This window comes from Budorcas taxicolor, chromosome 2, assembly GCF_023091745.1.
Source record: "Budorcas taxicolor isolate Tak-1 chromosome 2, Takin1.1, whole genome shotgun sequence".
NCBI lineage: Eukaryota > Metazoa > Chordata > Mammalia > Artiodactyla > Bovidae > Budorcas > Budorcas taxicolor.
The window spans coordinates 72,173,026-72,192,652 of NC_068911.1; positions in this window are offsets into that span (position 1 = coordinate 72,173,026).

The following is a 19,627-nucleotide window of genomic DNA, read 5'->3' on the forward strand; positions in this document are numbered from 1 at the left end:
AACCTGTCCTGGCTTATTGTCATGCAACTTTAATAAGAATGTTTCATTGAAAATGAAAAATCAGAGATTAATGTGAAACTGGTCAGGACGTGGTTCTCCAGAGCAAAAGGAGAGAAAGGCTCTCCTTTCTACTCTGACCTTATGATAGCATTCCAATGTCATTTTCAAAAGTTCAGTCCCGGGTCTGGGATGTGTAAAGGCTGGCCTGAGGTTCAGCTGGGAGGAGAGATTGAAGAGAATTGAAACGCAGACACAGATAAGAGCTGCGGATGGCAGAGTGGTGGACTTTTATTTCTTGACGCTGTGAGGAATAAAGCGAAGTGAAGATGAACCAGAGAAACCAGAGATGAAGGTTGAATAAGATCGCAGGAAAGAGGGCCCATTTCTGTCTGTAGAAATGACAGTCAGACTTCTTTAAAACACAAAATTTTCTAATAGCCACTTTAAAAATTTATTACTCTTCAGTAAATCTCTGTTGCTGTCAATCTTTATAGAAACAGACACATTCACCAAACGCCTTAGCTGTAAGTTTTCTTTTTCATTTTGTTTTGTTTCAGGGAAAGTAAGAAAAGTTTGTATCTGGGTCAATAAGAATGGCACATCTAGCATGCTGAGATGATTTCTAAACCTAGCAAAGTCAGTGGGAGGAGAGTTCAAAGCCAAGCAGGTCTCCTGGGAATCCACAGGGCACTAGCAGGGGAGGGCACTGGGATTTTAAAGTGTGAGGATGGGGAGGGGCTTCCCAGGTGGCTCAGTGGGTAAAGAATCCGCCTGCCCCGCAGGAGATGCAGGAGACACAGGTTCAACCCCTGGGTCACGAAGCTCCCCTGGAGGAGGAAATGCCAACTCACTCCAGTATTCTTGCCAGGAGAATCCCATAGACAGAGGAGCCTGGCGGGCTGTAATCCATGGGGTGGCAAAGAGTTGGACATGACTGAGCCTCTGAGCAGAGCACAGGATGGGGAGAGGGAGCCTGCCAGCCTGAGCTGTCGCCACAGCCCTTGCTTTACCTTCCCCTGCTCCATGCAGAGAGAGGCTGGCTGTAAACTCCATTCCCCAGGCTGCTTGTGATGGCTGTTGATAGATGAGGTCACTGATAGGAAAAGCTGGAGGAACTTAGAGACTGAAGGAAGGAGAGACCAGGCTCTTTCTCCCCTTCACTCTGCTCTGGGACTCACACTGTCAGACCAGCTGATTCCACTTTGCTCAGATGACCTTGCACCCCTGTGACACCACATCTTCCCTCTCTCCTTCCCTCTCTCCTTCTCCTCTCGCCTCCTCCTGGCAGAGGCGGAGGTTTCCTGCTGTTGTTCATCTCTAGGTTGCTTTGGTGTCCCCATTTTGGCTTCTCAGCTTGTTTTCTCCCCTGTGGATAACCAATTCTCTGCGTTGAACACTCTTCTAAATATCCAGGTGGTTTCTGTTTCCTGGTTAGACCCGGGCTGAAACACCAGTTACCATGTGGATTACATACCAAAACAAAAACTGCTATCTGCTTTAGACTTTGAGAGTTTCACCATTATGGATTGCAGGTGCTGCAGGACTCAGGGGAGGCACAGCGGAGCCCAGCAGCTCCTCTGATAAATACAGTGGGTACCTGGGGGTGATGATTCTACAGGGAAACTTTCTATAAGTGGGGCTGGAACACAATATTAGGGGACCTGGGGCTGTTCTGAAATAGTTTGCCCATCAAAATGAATTTCTATTGATTGACACCTACTTTCAGGTGGGATTGAATATCCGATGAACAAAAGATAGAATGGTAGCCATACTAAGTCTCTTCTCTCTCCCCCCAAGTATTTGTCTCTGGTCCAGACTCTCATATCCCACTCTGTAAAACAAAACATCTTTGGTTTACTTGACATTCTTCTTTGTAAAGTAGTTTAGTAATGAACTAGTTTTAAGCATCTCAAACCTGAAGTTCTGAAGGACGGCAATATGTTACTCCAAAATATGCCACTTTGACATGAGGATTATTTTAAGCTGAAGTCACCTAAGAGGAAGCAGATATAAGGCAAACTCTGTCCTCTATGTCCTAAAATCAGGACATATATGTATAAAGTTATGCCCTCCTCCCTCTCTACTAGGAAGGACAGAAGTAATCACTAGAATTAATTATAGATTCTTATCAGCCCAGAGATGGTGGCACCAGAGGAATCAACGTACCAAACTTTAATAACCAGACCTTATTTTCCATTTCACTGTGTAACAAACAAATATAGTTTTCCCATATAATTTTTCCCACAATTTAGATGCTCAAAGTCCTTTTCCTGTGTTCTGCCACTTTTCTAAAAGTTGATTGTTCTTTTGTTAGGATGCTATGAAGCCCAAGCTCTAACCATCCCTTTGAGTCACTCATCACTAAGTGTTCTGATGTGTATACACATTGTACATGTTAATAAACTCCTGTCTGTATTTTCTCTTGTTAATCTGGCTTTTGTTAGTGTAATTTATAGGACTCCAGCCAGAGAACACAAGATGGACAGGGGAAAAATACTCTTCTCCTCCCCTACAGTTTCTTACAAAGTTTAGTTTCCAAACATTTAAAGTACTCTGTTTAAAAGGGAGTTTGAGAAATCCATCTCCTCCATATCATTGTATATGCAGTGATGATTTGGCCCCTGAACTCGATTTCACTATTAATTAATACCGATTCTTTACCCTTTTCTGCAACTACACCTTTGCCATAGCCTCAAATGTGTGTGGACCATCTTGCATGCCCTTGTCTTTGAGCTCCTCCTGTGACTCATTACAGGCAGAACTGACAGTGTGCTTATTTTAAGCTTGGGCCACAGGAAACTGAATCTTTATGCATTTCCTCTTGTGTCTCTTCCTTCAGACTACTAGCCCACTGACCCAAGAGAAAAAGAAACAAATAGAACAATCTCTCCTGTCAGCTGATCAACAGATTTAAGAATAAACCCAGCCAAGAGTAATGGAGCCATTAAACTAACACAGCACAGAGAAGAAAATCCCCACCAACCTTCAGACACAGAAGTGATAGTAAGTGGTTGTCATTTTTAGCCACTGAGTTTTGTGGTGGTTTGTTACACAGTGAAAGCTGACATATCTCACCCTGGATGTTGGCAGCCCAAACACCTGCCCAGCTAGATTACCCATTAATCTGGCTTGAATTTGGGTTTCAAATGATAAGTATGGCAGGGTCAGGAGAAGAGAAGGGATCCAACCGTGGCTTACTGATAATGAGGGCAACTATGGGACAAAGGCAACAAAAGGCAACTACGGGATATGAGGCAATAAAATGGGACAAAGTCCCCCAGGGATGTTCATGCTGCTACAGGTGATGTGGAATGCAGGCATCCTGCAGTAGCTTCCCTGTTATCACTCTACATTCCCGAAGAATGCTGGCCATTCTAAGCTGACTGGGAAACAAAAGTACTACAATACTACTTGTTCCAGGTCTGAGACTTTGCAGTAGGAACCTACACAGAGAGATGAGCCAGAATTGGTTCCAGTGCTTCGTGCGTGCATGCTAATCTCTTCAGCTGTGTCCAACTTTTTTGTGACCCAGACTCTTTTGTCTGTTGCCTGCCAGGCTCCTCTATCCATGGGCTTCTCTAGGCAAGAATACTGGCGTGGGTTGCCATTTCCTCCTCCAGGGGATCTTCCTGACCCAAGGATCAAACCCATGTTGCTTACATCTCCTGCACTGGCAGGCAGGTTCTTTACCACTAGCACCATCTGGGAAATCCAGACACCAATGCCTCCGTGATATAAATTGTTCATAGAAATTTTGTAAGTTTGATAAACATATAATATTGTCTTCTTACATAAGTCTCTAAAAGACATGTAAGGAAGGTGACATCCTGTGGCTGGGATTGGCCAGAAGATCAAGCATAACTGCCAAGCTAATCCTCAAAAGAGCAAAAGCAAGCTAGAATACAGCTGTGAGGGACAGAAAACTTTTGACTCAGAGGGAGCAGATGAGAAACTAAGATTCATACAATGGTCAGGGGTGTGGGGGGGCGGGGTGGATCATCTCCTTTTGCTCAAGTGTTTGTTCCTTGTAGGTGGGTAGACTGGGACATGAGAAGAATTCTGTGTGAAGCAGCCTTATTCTTGAAAAGGGATAGAGAACTTCCAGTGGCCGCGGATAAGGAGGGTGATCTTATGTAGTTCCTAGCTGTTGAGAAGATTAAATAAACCGGTATGTGTAACATTCAGCACAAACCCTGCTTCATAATAAGTGCACAATAAGCATTGTTGGGCTTCCCAGGTGGCTCAGAAGGTAAAGCCTGCAATGCAGGAGACCCAGGTTCAATCCCCAGGTCGGGAAGATCCCCTGGAGAAAGGAATGGCTAGTCACTCTATATGTTTTTCTGGAGAATCCCGTGGACAGAGGAGCCTGGTGGGCTACAGTCCATGGGGTCACAAAGGGTTGGACACAACTGAGCAACTAAGCATAGCACAGAGCACAGCAATTTGGCTAGAATCCTTTCTGTTAGCATGATTCAGTAGAGAAAACCAACTATGGAAGACTACATACAATTTTAACAAGCTGGAGCCAATCTGAATTATCATATTGTTATTCTGAAAAAATAAGATTTGGAAAATTATATGTATGCTTACAAACTTCGTAAAGATAATACATTGATGAAACTGTAACAGGTAATGATGAAAAGGAAAATAGAGAATAGGAAAGTGCTCTTAGAAATGCAAATCACAACTGTTGAATTATAAAAAGTAAGAAGAAATAGGCTTTCCAGCTGGTGCTAGTGGTAAAGAACCTGCCTGCTAATGCAGGAGACCTAAGAGATGTGGGTTCAATCCTTGGGTTGGGAGTATCCCCTGGAGGAGGGCTTGGCAACCCACTTTAGTAATTTTGCCTGCAGAATCCCATGGACTGAGGATCCTTGTAGGCTACAGTCCATAGGGTCCCAAAGAGTCAGACATGAGTAAAGCAACTCAACACACACACACGAGAAGCAATAGAAAACAAAATAAATAAAAAGTTAAGGAAGCCAAATACATTCATTTTTACAATAAATGCAAATTGTTTGAATTTTTCTATATAATAAAAAAGATCCTCAGTTTGGATTAAAAAGATCGCCTCTGAGGTAATTCCCTGGCAGTCTAGTGCTTAGGACTTGGCACTTTCATTGGTGGGACCTGGGTTCAATTCCTGGTGGGGAATTAACATCCCACAAACTGTGCGGAATGGCCAAAAATAATAAATAAGTAAGTACACCTCCAAGTATAAGCTACTTAATGAAAGGTCCAATTGACTCTCACAAGCCATATGTGCTGGCTCCAGCCTATGACTTAATGAGTTAAATAAAAAAGCACAGATTCCTTTTTAATGAACAAGTTTAACAAGCTTTGCGATCATCAAGTCTCATAGATAAACAGTGCATTCTTAGGAGACATAACTACAATTTGGAAGGAAAACAGTTAAGTATCACAAAAATCCACATGCTCTTCCTTATCATCAAACATAAAAACAGGAACTGATAACAATGCTAACAAGAAACAGAGTAAATATATATATATATATATATATATATATATATATATATGCATATGGCTCCCCCTGTCTCATCTCCCCCTGGTGCTTCTTGTTTACTATTAATATATTAATATCTTCGTGGCCACCAGAATATAGTAAAAGGAACAATTTCAGCCTACCATTTGGGCATTTATACTTACAGATTATTCTCTTTTGAAAGGTTATTGTCAGATAAGATTGTAGCCTAAAATCTTTCATTTTTAATTTATACGTTCACATCACACGTGAAGATTATTTATACCCTACTGAGTATATATTTCCCCTGAATATTAATTGTTAGCTCATATGCAATTTAACAATCACAAATGGTGAAAAAAATTTTGAGGTAACCCAGTAAGAGTGAATTTAAAAATACATAAAGATATATTTATAAATATATAAACTATTGTTATTAGTTTTGTGGTAGGCTAATAGTGAATAGGGTAAGAAGAGAGGGATAGAGGAAGACAACTTCTATGGGGAGAGAGGAAAACAGACTCGTGTAGGAACAATTTAAAGTACAGAAACAGAGGACTGGTTAAGTATTATATATACTAGGAAGATATATCTGAAATATTGTTAACAGGATACCATCTTGTACAAAAATGTCTTGGAAAAGCATTTATACTCACACTATAAAATGTACAGACCATCTCTGTAATATACAAGAAACTGCTTGATAGAGTAAAGGCTAGGAGAGAGAATTACCGTCTAGTATAGTATTTTGCACCTTGTGAATTTTGAATTAGATGACTAAGGTAATATTCCTCAAATCTAATAGTTAAATAGTAAACTGGTTATACATCCCCAGAATGGTTAAAATTAAAAAGACTGACAGCGAACTAGAGAGGATGCGAACTAGCCATAATGCTCACACACTGTTAGTGGGAGGACCTGGAAAATGATAAACCACTTTGGAAAAAGTTATGGCAGTTTCTTATAAAACAAAACATATGTCTACCCAATCATCTAATAATTTCATTTCAAATTTCAAATTGAGTTTACCTAAGAGAAGTGGAAGCATATGTTCACACACAAAAAAGAAGAAGGAATAGTTGCATGAACTTCCTGTAGTAAATGTGGTGGATTGGTACGTAAGGTCTGTCTCATCTCCCTCTACTGTGGGGGTCTGGAAAACCAATAACTCTACTTCCAAGACTCCCTTGCAGGGCTTCCCAGGTGGTGCTGGTGGTAAAGAATCTACCTGCCAATGAAGGAGATGCAAGAGACACAGGTTCAATCCCTGGGTCAGGAAGATCCCCTGGAGAAAGGAGTGGCAACTCACTCCAGTATTCTTGTCTGGAAAAACCCATGGGCAGAAGAACCTGGCAGGCTACCAGACATGGGGTCGTGAAGAGTCGAATACGAGTGACCGACTGAGCACACACACAGACTCCCTGCTGCTGCTGCTGCTGCTGCTAAGTCGTTTCAGTCGTGTCCAACTCTGTGCGACCCCGTAGACGGCAGCCCACCAGGCTCCTCTGTCTCTGGGATTCTCCAGGCAAGAATACTGGAGTGGGGTGCCATTTCCTTCTCCAATGCATGAAAGTGAAAAGTGAAAGTGAAGTCACTCAGTCGTGCCAACTCTTAGCAACCGCATGGACTGCAGCCCACCAGGCTCCTCCGTCTATGGGACTTTCCAGGCAAGAGTACTGGAGTGGGGTGCCATTGCCTTCTCTGCACAGACTCCCTAGCAGCTGGAATTCTGGATGTGTTGTAGGACTGACCTGTCAGATGATCTTGCCACTCTGAGGCTGCACTCCTCCTGCATTTTCTTCCTCCACTGCTGGATACAATGATGATGAAGTGTTTGCTTTTTCTGTGGGAATGTTAGCTAAAGCCCTGTTGTTCACGGAACCCCGCATTATGCCCTGTGACAGAGTGTAGCCTGCTAATAGCTGATGTGCCACAGTTCTGGAATCAGCAAGAGGGATACTTTCTGACCATCTCAGGTTGCCTGGTCTCCTGACTCTAGTAGTTTCCTGATCTTGAAGTTTTATTAACTATTGAGGCAGAAGGGTGGTTCTAGAGCTGGAGCATCCCTGATTATGGAAGATTCAGCAGCTCCCTTGGCGCTTATATTAGTTTCCCAGGGCTGCCCTAACAAAGCCCCACAAAGTGGGGCAGTTTAAGACAACGTGCTGGTGCACCGGGATGACCCTGAGGGATGGGATGGGGAGGGAGGCGGGAGGGGCTTCAGGATGGGGAACAGGTACACCCATGGCTGATTCATGTCAATGTATGGCAAAAACCACTACGATATTGTCAAGCAATTAGCCTCCAATTAAAATAAATTAATAAAAAATAAGACAACATGAATGTATTCTTTCACGATTCTGCAGGCTACAAGTCCAAACTCAGGTTACTGGTAGAGCTCTGCTTTCTGTCTGAGGGCTCTAGGGGCAATCCTTCCCTGACTCTTCTAGATTCTGGGGTTGCTGACAGTTCTTGGCTTTCCTTGGCTTGCAGATGGCTCACTTCAATCCCTGTCCTCAGCTTCAAATGTCCTTTTCTCATGGGTCCGTGTCTCTTCTGTTTTGCTTCCTTTTAAGGATGCTAGACGTTCTCTTAGGGCTCTCCCTAATCCAGCACAACTTCATCTTGATAACATTTGCAAGATCCTGTTTCCAAGAAAGGTCACATTTACAGGTTTCAGGTAAACATGAATTTGAGGGGATGCTATTCAACCCAGGTTAATGCCCCAACAGTGAAATACGGCTGTGGGAAGCTTTCCTGAAACTTCAACCCAGACTAAGTTCCATTATCCCTTTCCCCAAATCTGAAAGTCTTTTAATGTCTTGTAAACTAGCTAAACTGAATTCCATTCTTTGCAAATAAACTCTAACAATATGTCTTTGTATATTCTTTTCCTTAAATGTTCCTATTAAGGTTTGTTTTTTATCACAGGTGTTGGTAAAAGAAAATTCTTCCTAATTTGAAACCTAAATCTTTCATACTCAGTCCTTTGAAATCTCAAGAGTTTCATTTTTAATTGTTACTTCTGGGTCTAGCAACAAATCTTAATCAAATACCGATGTGTGGAAGTGAACACACATTTTTTTGAGAGACTACTATATGCCAGAGACGTTATTAGTTAATTAGGCACCACAATTTGTTATAGGAATTCGACATAAAACTGATGTCCAAGAAAGAGAAATAATTTTAACAATACTCTGCTGCTAATGAGTGGGAGTCTAATAAACTAAGGAATAATTTTTTCTGTTGTTCCATTGTTACATGAAATACTTTATGGGAGAGAGGAAGGGTAGCTGAAGGATTTTAAGTATCCCTGATTGATAGATTAACATGGCATAAATAATTATCCAGCAATGGAACCAACTTAAAATAAGAATTTCTAAATCTAAAAGAGTATTGTTTCCTTCAAACAAGTCACATTGGGAGCTATGTAGTGATTTCCAGTATTTTGAATCTTTTCTGTTGGCATTGCCATTAGAACTGAAGTCACTGTCTTTTTAATATCCTTAGTGGTGAGTTTTCTTTCTTGTTTGGGTCGCTTTTTTCCTTTCAGAATGGCTCTGATTTTAAAGACTAGCCAAAGGTTGTCCAAAGCAAAGTGTAGTAAATAAAATGGATGATCAAGCAGTGATTTGTATGGTACACAATCCCACAGATGTTTTAGAATTTCTGCATAAGAAGCCTGTTGACTGTTTGTTGATTAGTTCAGCTTGGACAATAACATTTATGTTGAGGAAACAAATTAACGTTGTCCTCATTTGTGATTCTGGCAGGCATACTTTCTTAGAACTTTGGTTTCTTGAACTTTTCGATTCAAGATTTTGGCATCTCCTTTTCAGGTCATACTGAAAATATCAAGCTTCCTCAAGTTTCTACTGTCCTCAGAAACACATTCCTTTGTCCAGCTTCTCTTGAAAGGTCAGAATAAATGTTACGTCTTCTGTACCTTTGCTTTGGCTCAGATTTTCTTTTGGAATGAAACTGTGTTATGGTTTTTAAACACAGGGGGAAAGATGCTCAGCATCTTCCTAATGAGAGAAACAAAATTAAAGCTACAATCATACTTTTTCACCTACCAGTGGACAAAGATCAAGAGGTTTACTAACCACAGTATACTGCAAAAAGAACTTTCATAAATTGTCAGTCAGAACGTAAATTAGTATGTAAATTAGTATGACATGTAATTTGTCAATATCCTTCCAAATTAAAAATGCATATACCCTTTGATCTAGCAATCTTAATTCTAGGAAGTTTCTCATAGGTGCACCTAGACATATACAATATCATACATGTACATACAATTCATTGTGAGCTTATTTATAGCAACAAAAGAGTGCAAAAACAGAGATCTAGTTAAATCAGTCATGACACATCCATGCAAAAAAGAATTATGAAATGTCCTACAACTTGCTTTGAGAGATGGTTATACCCTAGTATTCAATTCTCAAAATGCATCAGATTGAATCTCTGTATCTTGCTAAATGAAAATTATACCTCAGTGAAAAAGGGAACATGGACAGCATAGAGCTAGGTTAAAAAAACAACAGCAACAATTAGGACTCCCTGACACCTTTTCCAAGACATTTGTTAAAGAAATGGGACTATGGATCAGTATGTCTATTATGATTAGTATAAAAAACAATATATGAATATGGTTGTATATGCATATGATATAAGAACAAGATAATAATATTGCTTCTAGGAAAGAGAAACACATGGGTGAAAGATAAAGGCAGGAGAGAGATGCAGTTTTCACTTTATGCCCTTCCTACTTTAAATTTTTAGAACTTGTACAAATACTTATGTATTCAAAATAAAAATTAATGAAGCTCTTTCGTAATCTAAATTTGTCATCAGCCACTATTCCCATGATTAACTGCTTGTTTGAAAGAACAAAACTCTGGCAACAGACATATGAACTCGGGTTTCTGTGGTGCCACTGCTTCCCACTGCACAATAAACATTCTTGCTATCTTTGAACAAAATGTTTGTGCCAATAAAATAATATTTTCCTGACATCATATTACTCCCATGAGCCCTTTCTTTCAGTGTAGCGAGTACCTCGCTTGCTGAATTAAATCCATGCCATATCTGTGGAAAACACAAAATGGGCCATGCATTTTCATGAGAGAGGAAAACATAATGGCCTTTCTTTATGCACTCGAATGGTTAAGGCAATGACAGGCCTGCTTTGACAGCCCAGTCACAGAAACACAAAGTGGTAAGCCCACTATAATTTTCCATATTCAATGTGCATTAATTGACTTGAAAATAACACTAAAACACAGTGATTCTTTTCTCTTTTTTTCAAAAATTTACTTTATGTTTTTAAAGAATTAAACACAGGAGGATGAAAAAATCATTGAATTATCTATTGAAATATGTGTCAAAATTCTGTAATATTACTTAGCCTTTTCTAGTCTCTTGAATTACTTAGCTATACATCACTCTTTTTTTTTTTTGTATTTGAGGAACAATTGATTTGAAGATTATTCACTACTTGACTAAACTAACTGCTTCAGTGAACCATGAAATACTATCATGTAGCTTTTACTTGATTTAGAGACCAAACTAATAAATTATTTATATTGATTATTCAGACTAACTGTTATTTTAGCATTTTTAAAATGCAGATTAACAATGGCCATTGTTCAGAGGGTACTGTTGAGAGCACATAAAGGTAGTTTTGGAGCTAATATTTATAATATTTGGGTGGAGAAATAGAGGCACATAAGGAATATTTATCTCCAAACTCAAAATTACCAAAAACTGATGCCTGAAGAAGGAACACACCACTCTTAGTGATTATCTCCTGGCTATCTACAGCCTGACCTTCTGGCTTTAAATGGACTTAAGCCACATAGTATATCACCTGGAGTTTTTAATTAAAACTAAATTGAAATTTATCTTAATAAAACTTTGTTGAAAAGTTTTAGTGTAATAATAGCAAATATTCCTTGTTAACTGATGGAGGAATATAGTGTTGAGTTAGAGCATGTTTGAATCCTGGCTCTGCCGCAAGTAAAGTGAGATGTGGTTCAGTTTGTTTTTAACCATTGTAACCTTCAGTTTTTCCATCTATAAAAATGCACATAATGTGACCTACCTCAGCAGGTTGTAGGTGAAGATGAATCAAGATAATGCACCTAAAATGCTTAATACAATGTACCCATAATCTGTAGCTACTGCTATAAAAGGAAATGCTTTGAATTATAGACATTCCTCAAATTTATCCTAAAGGAGGATATTATGATCCAATGCTATCTTGGTTATGAGGATTGAAATGCTATTCATTCACTCAGTGATTCATTCAGATGTGGGGTTCTGAAAGAGAAAGTCACACTGATGTCTTCTTTATTGCAAAGGACAAAAATCTCTTTATATCAGGAAAAAGGCTTTTGTGGACAAACCTGATTAATTTATAGTAAGAACAGTTTTCCAGGACATTATTTAAAAATATATATATTGAAGTATAGTTCATTTACAGTGTTGTGATTCAGTCATACATACATACATATATATATATATATATATATATATATATATATATATATATATGTTTTTTTGGTATTCTTTTCCAGGATACTGAGTATAGTCCTCTGTGCTATACATCCTATATATAATAGTTTATATCTGCTAATTGCAAACTTCCACTCCATCCCTCCTCTACCCCCTCCCTTAGCAATCACAAGTCTGTTCTCTGTGCGTCTGTTCCTGATTTGTAGATAAGTTCACTTGTGCGATATTTTAGATTCCCCAAATAAATGATATCATACAGTATTTATCTTTTTCTGACTTCATTACTATGATAATCTCTAGGTCCATCCATGTTGTTACAAATATCATTATTTCATTCCTTTTTATGGCTGAGTAGTATTCCATTTTCTATGTTCCACATTTTCTTTATCCATTCTTCCATCAAAGGACATTTATGTTGTTTCCATGTCAACACATCATTTTTGAACTCTTTATATATGTAATGCCATATGAAATTGAAATCATTTTAAGACAGTTCCTTTCCATTTTGCTCTTCTTTCTCAGCTTCTAAGGACTCTGTACCAAACCCAGGCCATCAGAGAATGGTTAAAATAAGACACTGTGGCCCAATAACTTGAATGCTATAGTTTTGAAATCTTTGAGGCCAAACTAGAATCATATAATACCAGTTTCCATCTCTCCAAGAGACAAATTATTTTTTGATATGTCTGTCTGTCCCATTAGATGTTAAGTTTCATTGAGAGTTAAGGGATGGCACTCATCCATCTTTCCATCATTCTACAGTCCCAAGCTTGCACAGGTATACAGTGTGTGTCTTTAAAATAATGCACTGAGTTAAACTTTGTTCTAACCATTTCAAGGAAAATATTTGAAAAATACTTTTCCAACAGTTCTTAATTCAATTTTCTTGTTACAAAAAGACTTAGTCCTTTTAAATGAGTACTTTGCTTTCATTGTCATTTGTTGTGCCTAATTCAGGAAAGCCATCAGTGACCGCTGAGCCTTTAGAGTTGTCACCTCACTTGGAGCCCCTGACTTGGTTGCTTTTCTTGTTGTTGTGGCTTTTCTGTGTCACAGTCATGTTCTCAGGACCATCACAGCTATTTTCAACTCTGGCTACACATCAGAATCTCCTTGCTGTCCAGTTTCTAGATGCAGGTTATGATTTAGTAGAATCTAGGTGACACCAGGCATGGGAAGTTTTAACAAGCTGAGCAGGTGACTCTGATGTCCATCCAGGTTGAAGCCCACCTGGACCACCTATGTTTTCCTCTAGGTGGGAGGGGTGGCCAAAGCGCTATTTGGCCTGCTCTAACCTGAGTGTGGGCTCTATGCCTTTGCAATCGTGCTATGCAGATGCTGCAAAACTCTGCTCCACTGGTGCAGCGTGGACTGAAAATGTTTGGCCTGTGCAGTGTTATTGTTTTATAATGGTGAAATATTTCAAACGTATGGAACAGTAGTGTCACTAATATAATAGAAACTTATGGACATACCATCTAGTCTAACAAATCTTTTCCTGTTGCTATACTTATTACAGATTTTTATTAAAGCAATAAAACATTGCAGATGCTATAAAACCCCTTTGCATGCCTCTCCCCTCCCTGTCCTCTCCAGGGATAACCACTATCCTTGCATCATTCAGACCCATGTTTCACTATGTATTTATTAAAGACCGTGTTTAGCATTTTCTTGTTTTAAAACATTATGTATATGGTATCAGATTCTGTGCAGTATTTTATCTAGTCAGGCCAATATTTAAAAATGGAAAAATTTTGCATGAAATCGTTGCATGAGATCTGTTGGCTTCTCCTAAAGCAGCCGGAAGATCTGGCAACCCTGGGAGAGCTTTCTGGCATGCTGGCATGCCGGGCGGGGCCCGCGCCGGTCGGTGTGATGCCGTCCCGCTGCTCACACTGTGTAGACATATGTGCTCGCACCTGCACTGTGTCTCCTTGGATTCAGGTCTGGCCCTGACACTGAACTTCCTTTCCTTACGATTCTTTGCTTTCTTCAAGGCCATTTTTGCATCCTCACCTAACTGCTTAATAGCAAAAGCATCTACCTCGCTAGCTGCCTCTAATATCCATCTCTTCTGCTTACTATTTGTTTTGTCCTTTTTTTTTTTTTTTTAAATCACATATGGCTTGTGGGATCTTAGCTCTCCGACCAAGGACTGAACCCAGGTCATGGCAGTGAAAGTGCTGAGTCCTAACTGCTTGACCACCAGGGAATTTCCCTCTTCTGTCTGATTTTCAGTTTATTGTACTTATTTATTTGACTGACCAGGGATCGAACCCAGGTCCCCTGCATTGGGAGCACAGAGTCTTAGCCTGGGCCACCAGGGAAGTCCTTAGTTTTCATTTTTATTTTCTTGCTATTTCCTGTCATTTCTCTTAGAATTCTTGACTTTAGTGCCAGTTGGGCATGGGTTCTTTGTTTTTGTCTTTTAGACTTGTCCAGTCAACAGTAATAGAAGTGATTTATTTTGATCAACAAATCAACCCATCATATTACATCTCTGTGACCTGTGGTTTGGGCTATTCTCCTTATTTTAAGTGTCGTTTACATATTTCAGTAACTTGTGGGCAGCTGGGATGCCAAAAGATTGGATACTGGATAAAATGGGATTGTATGGGTTATATGATTCTTAAGGGCTGAGAAAGTTTTGTGTTTTACTTTTCTAAAGCATTTGCCAAAGTGTCATGAAAATTATAGTCCCTAAAATGTGTTTATTGAATGAAAGAAAATTAATAAGTTAATTATTAAGTGTTTTACTTCAAACCCCTTATAAGCCAGGGCAGCCCCTGACCTTCCTTTGTTTTTCAGAATACAGGTAACTCAAGGTGCCTCTCCTGATAAAGATCTGAGTCTAGTGTGAGGCAAGAGAGGCAGAGATGAAAGAGTATTCAGGGTTTGTAGATAGTTTTGGTGGGAAGATTTTTTAATAGAGAGGAAAAGAGAGCCTTGGCAGTTGGAAAAATTTAAAGCTGAGAAGGGTTGAGCGAATTTTTTCAGAAAATGCTGTTTTGCGTAATGAATGGGATTCATTGGAGAGAGCAATAAAGAATCAAATTGCTTTTAATTACATTTTTATGTCAGTCTGCCTGGGACAAGACTATCAGCTTTTAGATAGATTACATCATAAAAAAATATATATATATACACACATATATATATATATGCCACACAGATTTACTATAATGCCTTTAGATGTTTTAGCAAATGGCAAGCCTTGCTAAATATGGAGGGAGGTCTTCCCCAGTGGATAGAGAGAGTAGGGCTTCTCTCTTTCAGGGCTGAAATCATGGTCAGAAACCTCTGAGATAAGTAAGGAGGCATTAAATGTCACCGTTGCAATTTTGTCTGTAACGTAAAATGCAATAGAAAGTCAGTTTCAACAGTGGGTTGGGAAATAAACGAAAACACATGTCTGGACATTATAATTCATGTAAGTTTAACACCTTAAATCACACGAATTTTGAAAGCAATGTCTGTAATAATTCAGCTAATATAGATTTAAGCTTTTCTTTCCATTTATAGTTGAGAAATAGGAACCAATGATACCTTAACACTAAATCACATTAATTTAATAAAATTGGATCACACCGGCTCTGGACTTTGAGAACATCAGCTGTGTCAGTGGCAAGCACATGACATCTTTATGGGTATGCTAAGTATAGGATGCCTGGTCTTCAAAGTTGGAAAGGTTCATATGTTCTCAAATGCATTTTTTAAAATGGCTATTTGACATCTCTGCTGAAAACTCATTTAGATATTTACTCTTTTTTTTTTTTTTTTTTTACTTAAAATTATATTAAAAACAACTTGTAGGGACTTCCCTGGTAGTTCAGTGGTTAAGACTCCATGCTTCCAATACCAGGGTCATGGGTTCTATCCCTGTTCAGTGAACTAAGATCACACATGCCTCCCAGTGTGGCACAAACAAACAAAACAATCAAAATGTAACAACAACCAAAAAGCCAAAAAACACCCCACCAAAAACCCACACAAAACAACCAAACAATAAAACAAACATCCCCCCCCAAAAAAAACAACAACAACAAAACCCAAAACCACCTCAAGCTGTAGTATAAAGTCCAGGGCTTTGGTAGAGTGATGGCTCCAAAGGAGTGACTATTTCTGTTGGTGCTCACTGCTAAAGTTGGTCCAGATGAAACACAATTAACTAAAGAATGAATTCCATAATCCCACTGTATTAGTTCTCTAGGGCTGGTAACAAAGTACCACAAACTAAGTGGAGTACAACAACAGAAACTGATTCAAGCCTGCAGGCTAAGAAGTCCAAAATCAAGGTGTTAGCAGGGTTGGTTCCTGAGGGAGAAACATGCCTTTCTGCTAGCTTCTGGTTGCTGTTGGCAATCTTTGGCATTCTTTGACATTCACTCCAATTTCTGCCTCCCTCCTCACATGGCATTCTTCCTGGGTGTGTCTGTGTCCCTGGGTCCAAATCTCCTCTTCTTGTATGGATGCCAGTCATTGCAATAGGCTCAGCTGGTCTATTTTGACCTAATCTTAACTTGTCAAGACCCTATTTGCAGATAAGGGTCTGCAAATATTGGGGTTTGGGCCTTCGACACACCTTTTGGTGTGATGTATTTCAATCAATAAGACCCACATCTCCCTGAGACTATCACCCTCGAGTCCCTCCTGGGAGGAAATTCTGGAACCACTACTATGCTACTAAAGGGTAAGGTGTATTACACATACCAACTCATTTCATCTTTACTGCAACCCAGTCATTCTGGGAGAATTATACCTTTGAAGAAAACAGAAGCTCAGAGGGTCTAAGCCACCAGCTGGTAAGTACAGATCAAGTATGCAAATCCAGCTATTATAGACTTAAACTTTGCTTCTATGCCCTGCCATTACCCTAACTCAGAAAACACTGGATCCTTGTCTTTGGAAGCAATTGATGAAATAAAAATTCAACTATTTTACAACTTTCCCCTCAAACATAGTTACTAATACAGGAATTATAAAAGAGTTGGAGATGGGAAATATCTGGTTTTTGCCCACCATGCAATAGAAGTGACTTTGCAATAGACGATATGTTAACCATGGGAGAAAGACCATGTGTCAATCGACAGCCTCTCATTCCTTCAAAAGAAGTATTTCTAAAACACTTTAGAAATTGTACTTGTGTACATCTACTTTTTTAATGCATTTGGGAAATTTTACTTTTAAAGGAATCTCATCTGTCATCAAGTTCCATTTTTCTGTTCCTTAAATAATTCTTCAATCTACCCCCTCATCATTATCCTCAATATCATGACTTTATTCACATACACATTTCTCTAACTTGACTATTTCAGTGGCTTCCAAATAGGTCTCTCCGCCTCATTTCCTCCCATCCAATCCACCCTTGACATGGCTGACTCATTAGATGCTTAAAAGCATGTTTTTATCCATTTTGAACGTGTTATATTCATTCAACAAATATTTACTGAGTATGTTCTGTACCAGATGTTATTCCAGGCACTGGGATACAGCAATGAGCCAAAGGAACAAAAATGCCTGCCCTCGGAATGCTTTTGGTCTTCTCTGGTGGCTCAAATGGCAAAGAATCTGCCTATAATGCAGGAGACACAGGTTCAATCCCTGGGTCGGGAAGATCCTCTGGAGAAGAAAATGGCAACCCATTCCAGTATTCTTGCCTACAGAATCCCATGGATAGAGGAGCCTGATGGGCTGCAGTCCATGGAGTTGCAAAGAGTAGGACATGACTGAGCAACTAACACACAGAGGGAATTCTGTACAGTTTATAGTTGTCATTATTGTAAATCTTTCTCTTCTATGTTTTATTACAAATCTTGGCAGGTAAGAATAATGATGATGGAAATTCCCTGGCAGTCCAGTGGTTAAGACTCTGCACTTCCACTGTAGGGGCCAAGGGTTCTATTCCTGATCAGGGAACTAAGATCCTGCATGCTATGCTGTGAGGCCAAAAAAAAAAAATGATGATGATATTGAGTTTTCATTTTATTGAATATTTACTATGTGTCAGCCATTACATTAAATTGTTTACATATAAATCATGTTTTAACAACCCATGTTGTTATGCCCAAGACGCAAAATCTCCCAATGACCACCAGGGAGCCAATATCAGATGCAAAAGCAAGAGAGTTTATATTACCAAGCTCGAGCTGGGGCTCCCACCGATACCTACACAGCGGCTATACGGAGGAGCCCCGGGTTTTGGATTATATTGCTTATATAGGGAGTATACATGGAAAAAAGGATTTTTAGGTAGGGGAATGTCTGATTGGTCACTTTCTTTCGAAGCGTTGTGTGTTGGTTCTTGATTGGTCCCTATTGTCTAGGTAGACCACAAGTTCCTGAGCGTTAAGTCAGGAGATATTGGTCTGGGGTTCGATTGGCTCGTGGGCGGTAGGGTGAGGTCAGGGGATTTCCAAAGGCTCTTTTCCTGGAACCTTACAAAATGGAGTTTTTCTGTTAACAAAATGGAGTAGCTTAGATTCTTCAATGTCAAAGTTATGATGTTACTTTTGTGAATGAGGACACAGAGACTCAGAGAGTTAAAGTCAGTCCAAAGTTGGACATTATAAAGAAAGGATGGTAATGGTAAGATTTGAATCTGGCTCATTCTTTCTTCAAGGTCTTGGCCATTACACTACACATCTTTTAGGTATTCAAAAGGTTGTACAGAAGGAAAAACTTTCCTCTAACTTCTCAAGTTTAATAACTGGAGGCCTGTGAATTAAACTGACAAAAGACAGATTAGCAAGAGGAAAAAAACAAAGTTTATTTGCATGCGAAATGCACAGTTGTGCAGGAATACTCAGTGGTTAACAGAGTTGAACTGAAGCAACTTAGCAGCAGCAGCAGCAGCAGCATTGAGTGAAAGGAGGTGGTTAGAAAGGGGAACTTATATACCATTTTAACAAAGGGTGATAAATTATGGAGAAGTGACTAGACAAGGAAAAGGGAGTTTGGGCTTCTGGTGTGGGGGGCAAGTTGTAGGAAGGTAACTAGGAAATGTATGGGAGAAACAGTTTGTAGACAAGAAACTGTTTGTGCAGACTCATTTTAACACCATCTCCCTAAGAGCTGTTCTTCTCTTCCTGGTATGGCAGAGGGGGCACCTTTGCAAATGGAAATTTCCTTTGTAAGTGGAAATTTCATTTACAAAAGGGAAATTTATGTCCTGCTTTTAGGCAGATTGGGGGAGGAAAGAGATCTCTTCTTGTGTCTATTGTTTAATTGCTTTCAGCTCAAAATAATTCTTATGCCAAAGTGGCATATCTTGGGGTAGCATATTCTGAACTTCAGGTTTTATGAATAACTAAATCTTACTTAAGTTCTTTGTAAAACAAATAACGACTGCAATTATCTGTTTATAAAAGGATAATTTTGTATATTCAGTTAACCTAAAACAGTGATTTGCTCTTCAGAGGGCATTTGGCTATGTCTGGAGACCTTTTTGGGCTTCCCTGAGGGCTCAGAGATAAAAGCATTCACCTGCAACCCAGGTTTGGTCCCTGGGTCGGGACAGGAAGATCCCCTGGAGAAGGAAATGGCAACTTACCCCAGTATTCTTGCCTGGGAAATCCTATGGACAGAGAAGTCTGGCGGGCTACAGACCATGGGGCTGCAAAAGAGTTG